This window comes from Falco rusticolus, chromosome 13, assembly GCF_015220075.1.
Source record: "Falco rusticolus isolate bFalRus1 chromosome 13, bFalRus1.pri, whole genome shotgun sequence".
Classification (NCBI taxonomy): domain Eukaryota; kingdom Metazoa; phylum Chordata; class Aves; order Falconiformes; family Falconidae; genus Falco; species Falco rusticolus.
This window is the reverse complement of record NC_051199.1, coordinates 29110568-29124086: the sequence shown is the minus strand read 5'-3', so window position 1 is coordinate 29124086 and position 13519 is coordinate 29110568. Positions and strand designations below refer to the sequence as shown.

At 44.6% G+C, this 13519-nt stretch overlaps 1 protein-coding gene across 3 annotated transcripts in view; it reads right to left on the bottom strand.

Moving 5' to 3' along the window:
• PLCH1 (phospholipase C eta 1) overlaps window positions 1-13195 on the bottom strand; it is an 85527-nt gene extending 72332 nt beyond the window's left edge. Inside the window, exon 1 of one of the 3 annotated variants that reach the window (XM_037407155.1) lies at window positions 13131-13195. The gene's annotated coding sequence lies outside the window, so the exon portion shown is untranslated. Of the gene's footprint in view, window positions 1-1505; window positions 1548-13130 lie in introns of those variants that run through there. The other 2 variants (XM_037407159.1, XM_037407156.1) reach the window with 2 other exon arrangements.
• Window positions 13196-13519: the final 324 nt, after the last annotated feature.

Sequence of the window (13519 nt, the reverse complement as noted above, 5' to 3'; positions counted from 1 at the left end):
ACAAAGACCAGCCAAGCGAGGGCAAAGCAAGTGGCTGAAGCCAATCACTGACAATGAGGTGAAAAACAACCCCCTCTCAGCCCCGGGAGCCTTTCCATCACAGCCACTGGCTGTTCCACTGCCACAATCCAGGACAATAGGAACCATCAGAACAATTATTTTTAGAGACCTAAACAGTAGAAGTTAACTCATTAATAAGCTGGTGGTTATAACTCAAGACAAGGCTGTATTTGTTAGTCATTTCATTGAACTTCCAAAGGATTTCACCCTTTTGTTTTGCAAGTTGGACCTTGCAAAAATCCATCCCACCCACAGGTCTTATTATGCACAGTTAGAGTTACAGCCAAACAAACCAGCATTTCATATTTCTTTGACATTTGTTGCTGGAAAAAAAACCAAACTAAAATCCCATGGACTCCTTGATCTTCTGACACCCAGACACCGAATCCTTCTCCCTTTGCTGTTTTATCAAGTTCAAGATTCTTGTTTCAGCAATCCAGATACCGCATCCTCTTACAAGCTCACTTTGATCTCCCATTTTATCTCCCTCCCACCTTCACTCTGGTCAACCCAGCTGCTTTCTCACCCACACTCGGCACAAAACAATTCCAACTGTCTTTATCCAAGCAAACCACTAGCAGGATGTAAGGACACTGCCACTCAAGCCTCCTCATAAAACTACTGTCAGGGGGGCTTAGTGACAAATCCCCGCCCCCCCCCCCCCAAATGAAATATCACTGCACACTGGAAATGCCCAGACTGCAGCTCTGTGAGGAACACAGGTGTATTTTGCTTATGTGATTTCAAAACAAAGAGGGAAAGATATAACCTTAAATCATAGCCAACAGGACTCATATTATCCCTAAGGACGAGTTTAGCTACAATCATTCCCTGGGACCCAGCCACTGTATGCAGCTGTAAGGGAACAGAAGAACCTGGAGAACTTTCACTCCTTCCCCACGCAGCAGTGTGATGAATGCTGTCTCCTGCAGTGGTGAATGTAAAGCAGCTGACCATGTAGAGCCCAGAAATACCTGTTGTTTCTGGTCCACCTGGAAACAACCCCAGTCCTACCTCTGTTGTGGTCCCCTGCAATGGCTGGGCCGACCTCTGCTCCCCTGCCACTTCTGTCAGTCACCAGGCACCCCTCAGCTCATCCACCTCACAAACCAAGGGAAAAAGCAGGCTGTTCCTAGAGGACTAGCAAGCTGAAGGAGCTCAGAGAAGGTTCAACAGCACTGGCACTGTAAAGGGGTAGCAGTACCCTGCAACCTGGAGGCAAGGTAGAGGGGAGCCAGCTTCTCCCTCTCCCACCAGCGAGCTGTTGGGTCAGACGAGCTCTCACGGACACCCCTGCCAGGGGTGCTCCAGTCTGGAAGGTGGCAAGAAGTGGCTAACACGGGGCTGAAGCGTAACTTGGTGAAAAAGTGTAGCGATGTTTATGCTTACTTGCACTGTCGATTAGTACAAGCATTAGAGACCAATAGGCAAACACTAATTGATACCTGTGATATTTCTGTTGCAGGTTTGAGAGGAGGCTGTTGTTGCAGATGTGGGATTTGCCTCTTCGCTGTTGCTTCCGTGGGGAGGAGAGATGGTCTGAATGATCCACTGCAGGCGTGAGCCAAAAACGCCTGTTCCTGTTCTGCTCTATCTTAAAACTATCACAGCCTCCATTACAGTATGTGTTTTGGGTATGGCCCACATATTGTTTACACTAAAGGCATATTTTACTAAAATTTGGAATGCTAAGCAGCAATACCCGCTACCTCTGCCAGACTTCATCTTCTACATTTCCTGGACTTTTGCCCTTGCCAGCCATAAGCTTTCATTATAGCTTGCCATAACTAGGGCCACTCTTCTAGCATTAATTAATAAGGCACAAGCTGTTAGTTACTTTTAAAGAGTAGGAATAATTCTGTCATCATAGTCCAGCCTACTGCCAGGCGTTTTGCTTTAGGCTATACAAATAGAAGTAGCATCATGTTTTAATTAAAAAACCCACATCAAATACTCATCACTAAGAATTTACACCAAATAAAGAGAGATGATCTCTCCTGCTTTGCTCCCACACAGAACTTGTATCATGGGGGAGATGTATGGGGAAAATGTTGCTATCTATATACATAAGCAGTGCCTCCGAAAGAAACCCTTGACCCCCTCCCTCCCCTTTCATGGCTCATGCCGGTACAATACTCCTTTGTTCTTGTACAAAGGGTTCTCCCACACCACGGTGGCCCCTTAGAACAAAGGTTCTCCCTGGCACAGTCAGGGATGAAGGCAGAATCCCAAAGTGGCTGCATCAGCTGACACAAACATCCTGTAAGAAAACCTTCCTACGAAACAGCAGCAGTTATTTGGATGGCCCTGAAAGTTATTTGCTTTCTCTATTACAGAGCTCTGGGAGAGACCAGCCAAGATCATGTCTTACTGTATTGTACAAAAAAAAAGCAAACAAAAAGCCAGCCAGCCACACACTTTGGGCCAAATACCATCATTTCAAATGAACATGCACTCAGGAACTTCACCGTACACAAAACTTGCACCATTTCAACAAGAGTAATATAGTAGAAAACTAACATCCTGATGACGTCAGACCAGAACGTCATACAGGCCATATGAGTAAAAAGTCCCAATAAGCACATAATTAGGTTTAAATAGGAAACGACTATACCACCAAAACTATTTTGGCAAAAAGCTACTGAAAACCTGAACAGATGCAAATCTGAGTTCAAAACTAGTTTGTGTAGTTACTTAATAATGCAACCAATTCAGAAAGGGAGCTGAAAACACTCCTAGCTTTTCTGCTCTGCAGGTTTCTCAGTGTAGGGGTATCACTTTTTCACAACAAGCAAAATTCCTTGCAGGTTCAACCATGAGCCTGGCACATTCATTCCAAGAGGCAAAGCAATCGGTGCTTCACTGCCTGAGCTGGGAGATGTTACTCCAGTGTGACAGGAATCCATCTACTTTGTATCTGGATAAAGTGTATTATTAACATACAAGTTGAGTACATTAAGTAGTCTGCAGAAACACAGGAACTTGAAGGAACTGTATCTTCTATTTTAGCTGATTAATTTCCATTATACATGTCAGCCACTTTTAGTACTTCGAGTACTTGTTCCATAAGAGATGTACTTTCAAAAAGAAGGGCTATGATTAGTTCTACTGAAGAGTACTTTACGAAAGAGATATTAAGGGAAGTTAAACTGATCTTGCTCAAAGAAGCTTGATACAAAAAATAAGTTAAACTTATGTATTCGTGTGTGTATATGCATGCATATACATGTATCTGTATACATATAGATGGATGAGATGAGCAATTATGATCTTTATTTTGTTATCAAGATAGCGGTTAAACTCACAAGGAAAGTGTCGTTATATGCACACTTTATGAAATTGTTTCATTATAAGTTGTAGAGATGAACGTGTAAGATACTTCTGGATTTAGCAGAGGACACATATGTCCCGCGTAGGTTGTGATAGATGCTTCCTATTACAAGAGGTGTAACACCAAGAACGTAACACCTGACACCACCACCACCCCCTTCCCCGGTCTCACTGCATTCTGCAGCTTTCCCCTCCCCGCACAGAAAAAACCCATGCTTTAGCAAGCGGTGTCCAGGGAATCACAAGCCGTTGTACCAGCAGCTGGAGGGCAAGCAGCACTTTAAGCGAAACATTCTCAGCTCAGGCTGACTGTTATGGTTAGCACTAAACTATTTTAGAAAGTAGCACCATAATCTAAACATTTATCTGCAATATTTAACCAGGACACTGTGCAGGTCCCTAATGTGAAGAGGGTATTAAGCACACATCCATTTAGCACCAGACAGGAACTCCTTTTGAGTCCTATACACAGCTCTCTTGAGAGCCTCAGACAGATAATTGGTAGTTAAGTGAGCAGTATACAGTGTGGAGAGACTGCTAATCTCACCTTTTCTCAGCTGCCCCCTCCCCTTCTGGTTTCTGAAGCACTTCAACAGATAACAGTATTAAGTCAATCAGATACTATGAATCGTTCCTAATAACAGGACAGTTACTGCAGTTCACCAGCCCTTCCCTCTGACAAAACCACAGTTCCAGCTTCAGAGTTCACTGTTCAATATAAACCCAGTGAACATATTTTGAAGGTATGATTTATTAAAAAATTATTCCTTTCCTTAGCACAAGACTATGTATGGTAAGAACAAGTATTTTGCAAAAAGTTCTACCAAAGTTTGGGTTTTGTTTTTTTTTTTAAAAAAAGCCAAAACCACTATCTGTCTGGCAATTATGTTTTCAACAGAAAAGAAAGTGCAGGAAAAAACTGAATATTCAGAGGGCTCCAGATTTTGGAAGATTGCACCTTTTGAGATACCTGTTAATAATAATTTTTACAGTGAAAAATAGTTCAGAGATACTGGATGTTACAATTGACATGTAATAAAGGGGAAAAAAACTGGTTAAAAACAAGAGCAATACAGAGTCAAGCAAAGGACACACTAAGTGTTAGATTAGAAATAATACTGTATTAGATCCAGATACGGCCAGAGAGCACTCTTATGAGCATTAGACACATTTGTATGGGAGGGTGGAAAGACCATCTGGCTGGCACTAAGTAACAGGAATACACTGTCCAGAAACACTGGTCTTTAATCTGGCAGCCGTGACTATGGTGGGGGCACCCAGAATCTCTTGACGACTGCCATCACGTGCATCCAGTTAGCTTCCAGTTATCGCAAACAGCGGGAAAAAACCCACACCAGATCACAGTACAAATACTACTTTGACCTTTCCTTGGAGAATACTGAGGTAGTATTCAAAAGCTAAGCAACTTAGCTTCACAACAAATCTACATACAGTATTAGAGGAGAGGGTTAAGTTAACTGCGTTATCTTAAGTCTAAGAGTAAGCACATTATTTGCACACCTCAGGAACAGAAAGAGGACTGCCCAGATGGGATTACCGGTCTTTCTGTACAACCTCTTAGTTCAATAAAGAAAATGTTCCAGATCAGGCTCTACATCATTTCTAAAGATGTCATCAGCACTCAGCAGCTTGGCAAACACATTGCAGTGGAAAACAGAGTAAGAGATACTTATCCCAGAACCCACTCGCAACAGCCCAAAGGCTGAGCGCTTTATTTTACTAATATTATGAAATAACAGAAACTGAAGGGGGAGTGAAGTCGTTTTCAATTCTGTTTATACCACAACATGCAACCAGGAAAATTTATGTTCTCACCAACTTTATTTCCCTGGAGCATGTTAAAATATGCTGCAGGATTTCTCCAAGGTTAGTTTATCAGTAAGTAGCCATCAACAGGAACTTCTTTCCAGGCTTTATAAATGAGAAAAATAGCTGCTGTTTTCAGCCTGTGTTTTTACTTTCTGCAGAAAGTATCAACAAACCTTCTGGTGGAAAAACCTTCAAGCTTTCAGAGACCAGATGCTGCACAATGTGGGCTGTATTTTTTTTAAAACAGTATCCACAAAACAAAGTAGCTATTGGATGAAAAGCTTAGCCATAGTTAGACCTGAAAACAAAATCTGAAGAGATTATAAAATCCTAGTATGAAAATATTTCATGGGGCATCCACCCATCTGCAGTCTTGGACTTCGTATTTCACTAAGCCACTAACAGTCACCCAAATACTGCTAAGCATTTAAGCTGGTCTGAATTCATGCAGATTTAGATTTAACTGTCATACAAACCCAGACCCTAAGGGTTCCATCATCTGTGCAAATCACATCAATAAGCATCAAATATCGACACTCACTCAAAATAACCTGCATAAATGTTGCTAACATTACATGTATAGGAGCCATGCAGAATAGGCAAGACACATTAGCTGCATCAGACGAAAGATCCATACTGCTGATACAAAAAGACATTTTCATCCTTAAATTGATGTTGCTCTCATAACTTAAGAAAGTTTCGCCTACCTATGGTGTAAACTGTTTCATAAATGTAGGGATACTTTCCAGAAGTTAAAAGCACCTTGAATAAACAAAATGCTTAAAAAAAATACCCACAACAGAACACTCCCTTTTCAACAGCAAGTATATCACCAGCATGAAAAAAGATTATCAATAATACTTGGTAATAGAAAGGAAAAACATCCAGTATCTGATCCTTTTCTTATTTCTCTAGGAACTGGTCTGGCAAATCAAATACGAGATTTTTGTCGGGTATATTTTTCTGCCAGATCAGTTCCCTAATCTAATGTGCCATGAGGCCACAAGAACAGCTGTGCTGGCACAATGCCGGCAGTAAAGGTACTAGAGTGTGCGAGCCAGCACAGTAGCAAAGAAAAATTTCCTGTGGATTTCACTGGGAGCAACTGGAAACTCTTAGAAGTCAGAGTTGTCTATTCAAAGGGAAAAGGGCACAAGAGAGTTTGGATTTGGGATACAGATGTTGCACTTGCATGCATTGCAGATGAAGTTTCCTGAAAATGTGAAATTGGCGTTTTTTTCTTAACCTGTTTTTTTGGCTATTCCCTCATTACAGCATTAAACACTAATCTGTCATACATCATTCACCACATGAAGACAGACCCTGATGTCAGTTTGCTTGTTTAAGTGTTTGAAAAAGCTGCTTTTAAACCTGTGTTCATTTTACAGCAACTAATCATCTACCTCAGCAAGCCAGAAATAGCACTATCCCCAGTGACACTGCTGCTGCCACATCAGGCCACAGCTCTCTTCACTGTCCCCTATGCTAGTTCAGTCTCTTGTCCCCATACCAAGGCTCGGCTGGGAACAGTCAGGAAACTGCACTCGGCTTCACTTGGCCAGCACCAAGGCATAAAGAGCAGGCAGGGACGGCTCACATCTCCCTCCTAAAGGCACCAGGGACAGGTGAGGTTCAGCCCAACCCTAACCACACCTAACTTGGATCACACTAGAGGACCGGTACCCACAGCTTGCTCCATGAACTACCCTTCCACTTCCCAGGAGAGGAGCAGGTAGGCTTCAGTGCACAGCACTGTACATGGTGTCTGGCCAAGTTACCCAGCCCCTGTTCCTCCCCTGGTTAGCCCACCCAGTGCAGGCAGGAGGCCAGTCAAGCTGTGTTAGCCTCTATAGTGGACAACTTTCTTATCTGTCCTACCCACAGCTAACTACAGCAAACCTTAATGTTCCTGGGCCTTCTAATTCTGATGGAGCTTTTGTTTCAAGTCATTTCTCTGCTCTTTCTGGGAAGTCATGAAAAGCATGTGTCAGCACAACTTGCTGAGAAAGGCATTAAAAAGGATTTGAACTGACTCCCCATGGCAACAGACCCTGAAAGGGAATTAGCATTTGCTCCCCATTCCTCAAGAAGCCTAAATGGAATTTGTTTTTCTCCTATTTAAGGAATTATTTCCAGAAGAGCAGCATGCTGCTGCCTCTACCGCTCAGCAGATGCAGTTTCAGCACACCCTGTGTTCAGCACAACAGCCATCCCACCAGACACAGAACTAATAAATATGAGCAAGTGTACATCAATGTTTTTCTTACACAACTTTCCAGTACTCCGCACACCCTTCTGGTGCTTTTGCCAGCTCTCTGTACATCAATTCACTAATCCAAATAATTTTTTGGTTTTGCTGCCAGAGGTTTTCAATCTCTGTATGTCAAATGCGAGCGTCTTTCTATGCTGGAGATTTTAATCTACCGAGAGAGAACACACTTTACCACATTGGCAATGATTGGGTTTTTTTATTGTATCATCAACAACACTTCTTCAGATTCTATTATGCTCTGAGATTTTTTAATGTTTTCTCGTATTTCTTCTGTAAACAACACCACCCACTTCAAAGTAGGCAGAGGAACACACAGCAAGCACAGAACTGTCAGCTCCAAGAACCATCAATCCCAACATGAACAGTCCCAAAGTCAGGGGAAACGATTAACCTCAGAGGCAGTTCACAAACTCCCAGAGATTCCTAGCTCATGCCTCAATCTCCAGGTAAAAACTGGAACAAGGCCAGGGGGAGGAGGGGAATAGCCAACTTCACCTCCCATGCTGGAGATGATAAATTTCCACAGACAAAGAATTACACTACTGCATGGGGTCAAGAAAATAAACTCCCATTCACAGCACTCAGTCCAATGGCGCTGATGCTGACTAGGCTGAACTATTGAGAGTGTTGGCAAAGGGAGACCACTGGTCTCCCAAAAACACGTGCAGCACTGCTTTTAGCTGAAGCTCTGGTTAACACTGCTTTGCCATGGTGCCTGGACTGTGAAACATCAAAGACGAAGGAAGGGAGGAGATGTTCTCACAGAAATTCAACAGAGCGAGAAATTCACTGAACAGCTGCTAATAACACATCTTTAAGACTTTCTGAAAATACCTGGCACAGACTTTAAGACCTTTTCCCAACAGCAAAACAATGCTTTAAAGACATGATGTCATGATAATGAACACAAAGTGCAAGCTTACCTTGTTCCTACTTACCATGATTTTAGAAAACAGTAATTCTCTTTCTAGACATTAAAATAAACATTTCTCTTCAGTAGGTCATTCCATGGCTTTAAGAAGGACCTTCTTTACCTTGATAGATCAACAGAAACATACTCTGTAAAAGGCAGACAGTACGCAGCACACCAGATCATGCCTGAGAGTATCTGTCTCTCACTAGGAATAAATACTTGATAATTTGGACAAGTCATTTTCAGACATACTGTTAATATATGAGACCCTATTCCTTGAAATGGCAGCACTGCCTGTTTAAATAGCTGAAGCAGCTATTGCTGAACTCGTAGCTATTGCTATAACCTACAAAACCCTGGATGTTGCGCTGCTGTAGCATAGAATAATTCAAACCATGTAGTAAAATACAAAATTAAAAATAAGATGCTTGGAAAGGACTCTGGCCAACACAGCCAGCCATGTACACAGATGATCTGCATCTTGTACATTTGGCTACTTACCAACTGACACACAGTCCCCCAAAGAACAAACATTACATACCACAGAACCCTTCGCGTTTGTCATCAATTGATATAATTGGTAATTCTTCCATCTTGTTCTTGGGGGGACACTACCAACCAATGTGCCAATCACCCACGGCTGGAACTAAGACTAAGCAAAGAATATGGGAAACCCATTGACAGGAGGCTCAGTAATGCCCAATTTAGACCTATGCAATTACAATCGACACATCCTGTACTCCATCTCAGTGACATGCTTGGTCATGCTCCGTGTGCATGGGGACCTGAACTTTAAGTCAGTTCCAATAACTCAAGCCTGTAATGGAGCATGGACTGCTTTACACAACAGCTTGTCTCTACTTGAAATTTCTTGCAAGCAACCTTGAATTATTTCAGACTGAAGAGACTCACACAGACATCTCTTGCCAAGAATGATACACTGCTCTAATGCACACAGCCAAACGTCCATGGAGCGGTTTTGCACTGCTCACCGGTGGACCCGAGCCTCCGCAGGGGTATGCTGCATCCCCAGCATCAGGTCCCTGGCTTTTTCTAGCACTGCAACAGGCATCTGCTTCCAAACTGCTGTCAGCAGCTCTGCCCATCTCTCCCTTGCACTCTTCTGCACTCCCACTGCCCTTGTGGGAACCTTAGTAAGTGCCTACCTGCAGGTGCAGATATTTCCTCACATTCTGGATCTGCCAACCTGCCTTTCCATCTCTCAAATGCCTGCTCCACATCACCCTCAGCTACCCAGGTACAACTAGATAGTCCTTCTACCCCTTCCTGGGGTGCGTGAGAAGCGTGGGCAGCAGGTCAAGGGAGGTGATCCTCCCCCTCTACTCTGCCCTGGTGAGGCCATGCCTGGAGTTTCTGGGCTCCCCAGTTCAAGAGAGACAAGGAGCTACTGCAGAAGGTCCATTGAAGGCTACAAAGATGATGAAGGGGCTGGAACATCTCCTTTATGGAGGAAAGGCTGAGGGAGCTGGGCCCGTTTAGCCTGGAGAAGGCTGAGAGGGGATCTCACCAACGCATGCAAATGACTTGAAAACGAGTGTCAAGAGGACAGGGCCAGGCTCTTTTCTGCAGTGCCCAGTGACAGGACAAAGGGCAACGGGCACAAACTGCAGCACAGGAAGCTCCATCCGAATATGAGGAAAAACTTTTTCATTTTGAGGGTGACACAGCACTAGAAAAGGCCGCCCAGGAGGGTTCTGGAATCTCCTCTGAAGACATTCAAAACCCGATGCAAACCTGTGCAACCTGCTCTAGGAGAGCCTGCTTTAGCAGAGAGTTGGGCTAGATGGATCTCCAGAGGTGCTTTCCAACCCTGACCATTCTATGATTCTGTAATGCCAGATAATCAGCAAAAGGCTCTGTAAGTCAGGAAAGCAGAGGGCAAGCTCAGATCTCTGGAGTAATGACAATGCCCTCCATGTCCATGGAGATTGGAAGAAGAAAGCCACCTTTGTTACAGAAAACAACTCCAGTTTCCTAAAGTAAACAAGAAAGAAAAAAACCCACCAAAACAAAACAAACCCAAACAAAAGAGAGTACACACACCTCCCTCCTGACCATTAGATCAGCCTGCAGGAACATTGGCCGACCTCCAGTGGAAGCACCTTTTGATTATGAACTTAGAAACAAAGACAGATTTATTCCTAACACAGTCCAGGCTCAGTGGTTCAAACCAACTAATCTCTGGGTCGTTGTTCAGCCCTGCTCCATCACCCAAGGGTACCACACTTTGCTGGTTAGTGGCTTTAACACCCTTCCAGTACAACAGCCACAACGATTGCTTAGAACATGCTGTGCATCCTGCTATGCCAAGGGGAAAATGTTGTAATAATAGTGTTTCTAAAGCACCTTCATTTCAACACATTCAAGTAAATCTGAAGTATTAGTAAAATAGGTTTCTGTAAGACCCTACAAGGCAATTATGCATGTCAGCCTTACCTCCTCTGAAGACACAGGCAGAAAAAAAACTGTCCTGTTGAAAGTAACACAGGAGGTCTCTAGCAGACCTGGAAACAGACCTCTGCTTTCCGAATTTGAAGTGCTTTTGTTATTTTTTTAACATTCAGACCTTTTTAAGCTTATTAAAGAACCCAAAGGAAACAAAACACAACACACACCCCTGCGAAACAAACCAAAAAAGTCCACCATCACCACACCACCCTGTGTACCCATAGCCCTGGCTTTGCCATCTAGGTTATCAATTTAAATTCAATTGGATCTTGGGTGACACCTTAAAAAAAGAAAAACCTTATTCAGATTTCATTAAAGGAAAACCATTGTATTTACAAAAAGATCACTGTGTAAAGCCAACAGAAATACACAGCTTCAGTGTTAAAGCCTTTCCCAGAAATAAAAGGCAGCTAAATATTGAATAGGAGACTAATTTTCGTTGTATCTTGATGCTCATAAAACTGTTTTACTGCCACAGGCGTTTCTTGACAGTGTTTTCATTACAAATCAAGTCATGCAAAACTGGGATCTTTTAATAGCAGGTGGCCTCTCCTTTGATTTTATGGAGTGAAAATTTTATTCTCCTTTACAAATACTGGCAATTTTGATCAAAGTCATCATGGGACACCCGCCTCAAAGGGTGAAAGGACAGGAGCATTAAATCAATTCCCTAGGCAACCTCCCAAGCTGAGCCAGTATTGTTAAAATAATGAGTTGTGCACCACTTGATCCAAAACCACCAGCTGATCCCCATTTTTATAGACAATAGGTAGCATAAAACCAGAAAGCGTCTGCCACCACTCAGATCATTTGTCCACAAATCATGTATCTTGAACTGATAAAACTTAACGTGTTTTCTGGAACAGCCTACTAGCATTTTTAAACCTAGAAAAAGTATCCTTCAGAGTTTAAAAAAAAAAAAAAAGTAGTGTTCTCAAACTTATTACAGAGAACTAACCTTTAAAAAAACAGGAAGGTTTTTAACAGTGTACATGCATTCTTGTCTCACCTCCCCCCAAAAGTCCACATTTTCTTGCTATACACCGTGTTATCTTTAACTTAGGTGTCTCGTTGAACAGTTGAATCCTGTCTTTTCAGTAATGTTACGTGCAATTATTCTTTCATATTTCAGAACAACAGACACCTAACGTTTTCCCTTGCTGCCTCCAAGTTTCATAACATGTGGGTCAGAATTCCCAAGGACAAGTAAATCAGGAGAGTCCACTGAAAACAGGCAAACATTGTGCTTTATAACTCAGGAGTTAAAGCACACTTTAAACAAAGAGCCTATGACTAGTTCATCAGATAAGGCTTATATCTTTCTCCCTGGAATCTAATAACACTTCTAAAAACACTTTCCAGTCAGCTAGAGTTGAAGTTCCCAGAATTATACAGTTGCTTAATTACAACAAAACAGGCACGGAGTATAATTCCCAGCTCATTGTATTATTTTTTTTTTTTTTAATGAATTATGGAGTAGATGATCAGCCCTCAAACAAGGTGTTTTTAGGAACGACTCAGTCCACTCGGGTTCTCACCTCGCACCTATTCCAGCACCTTCCAGGGTCAGGGCCAAACACGCTCAGTCAGCGCTTCACCCTGCGGGCAGGCTCTCATGGTGGCACCCGGCTCCTCACGGGGGGTCAGGATCTTGTTCAGCCTCATTTAACCGGGTCTGGCCCACGCTTAAGGCAGGCCAAACGGCTGCACTTCTCTCTGGTTTCAGCTGGTTACCCAGCAGTGCTGCGCCTGGACTGGCACAACCTTACAGCAGAACCTCCCACGCCACATGGCAACAGTCCGGTTTACCCCCGAGAGGGGGCAAAGCGCCCAAAGGCGACTGGAAGTTTGTCCAGCATGATTCATTATTTAACCAACAAGGACAGACCGTGCCAGGGGAAGGAACGGCCGCGGTTTCTTTATAAAGCGAGTGTAGCAGCATGCCCTGAGATGCCGAGTGTCTCACCGACCAGAGAAACATTTTATCCGGGGGCGGGAAGGAAAAAAATAAAAGTTACACTTTGTAAACCCTCAACTTGCGGCTGCAGACCCCGGGAAACCCCAGCGTTAACTCCCACAACGAAAGCCCAGCGGAGGCTCCCAGAGGGCCGGGGACAGCCCCGTTCCACCGCCCAGCCTCGGCCCCGCCTGAGGGGAGCCCCCCCCGGCCTGAGGGGAGCCGCACCGCGAGGGCCGCCTGTGGCGTGGCGCGGCCCGTCCCGTCCGTGGCCCGCACTCACTTACTTACTTACTTACTTACTCACTCCGAAGCACCGGGTTCGGCTCGGTCCCGCCGCCGCAACCTGCTCTCCCGTTCAAACGCACGGCGCTGCCGCCCGCCCCGCCCCGCCCCGGCCCGCCCTCCGGCGGGGAGCGCAGGGGAAACCTGGAGCAGCGGCGCGGCCGGAGCGGAGCGCGCTCCCCCGCCTGCGGAGCGGCGGCGGCGGCTGAAGCCGACGATCCAGCCCCGGTGTTGCTGCGGCCCTGCGCCCGCTCCCATTCAACCTGCTCCATTGTGTGTCCGCTCCGAGCCGGCGGGGCGCCGCCGAGGGGCCCTGTCCCTAACCGTCCCGGTAGACCCCTCCCCACGGCGGGACTCTCAGAGCTGCCCGAGCCGGGGCCGCGGGCCGCGCCCCAGCGGGAGC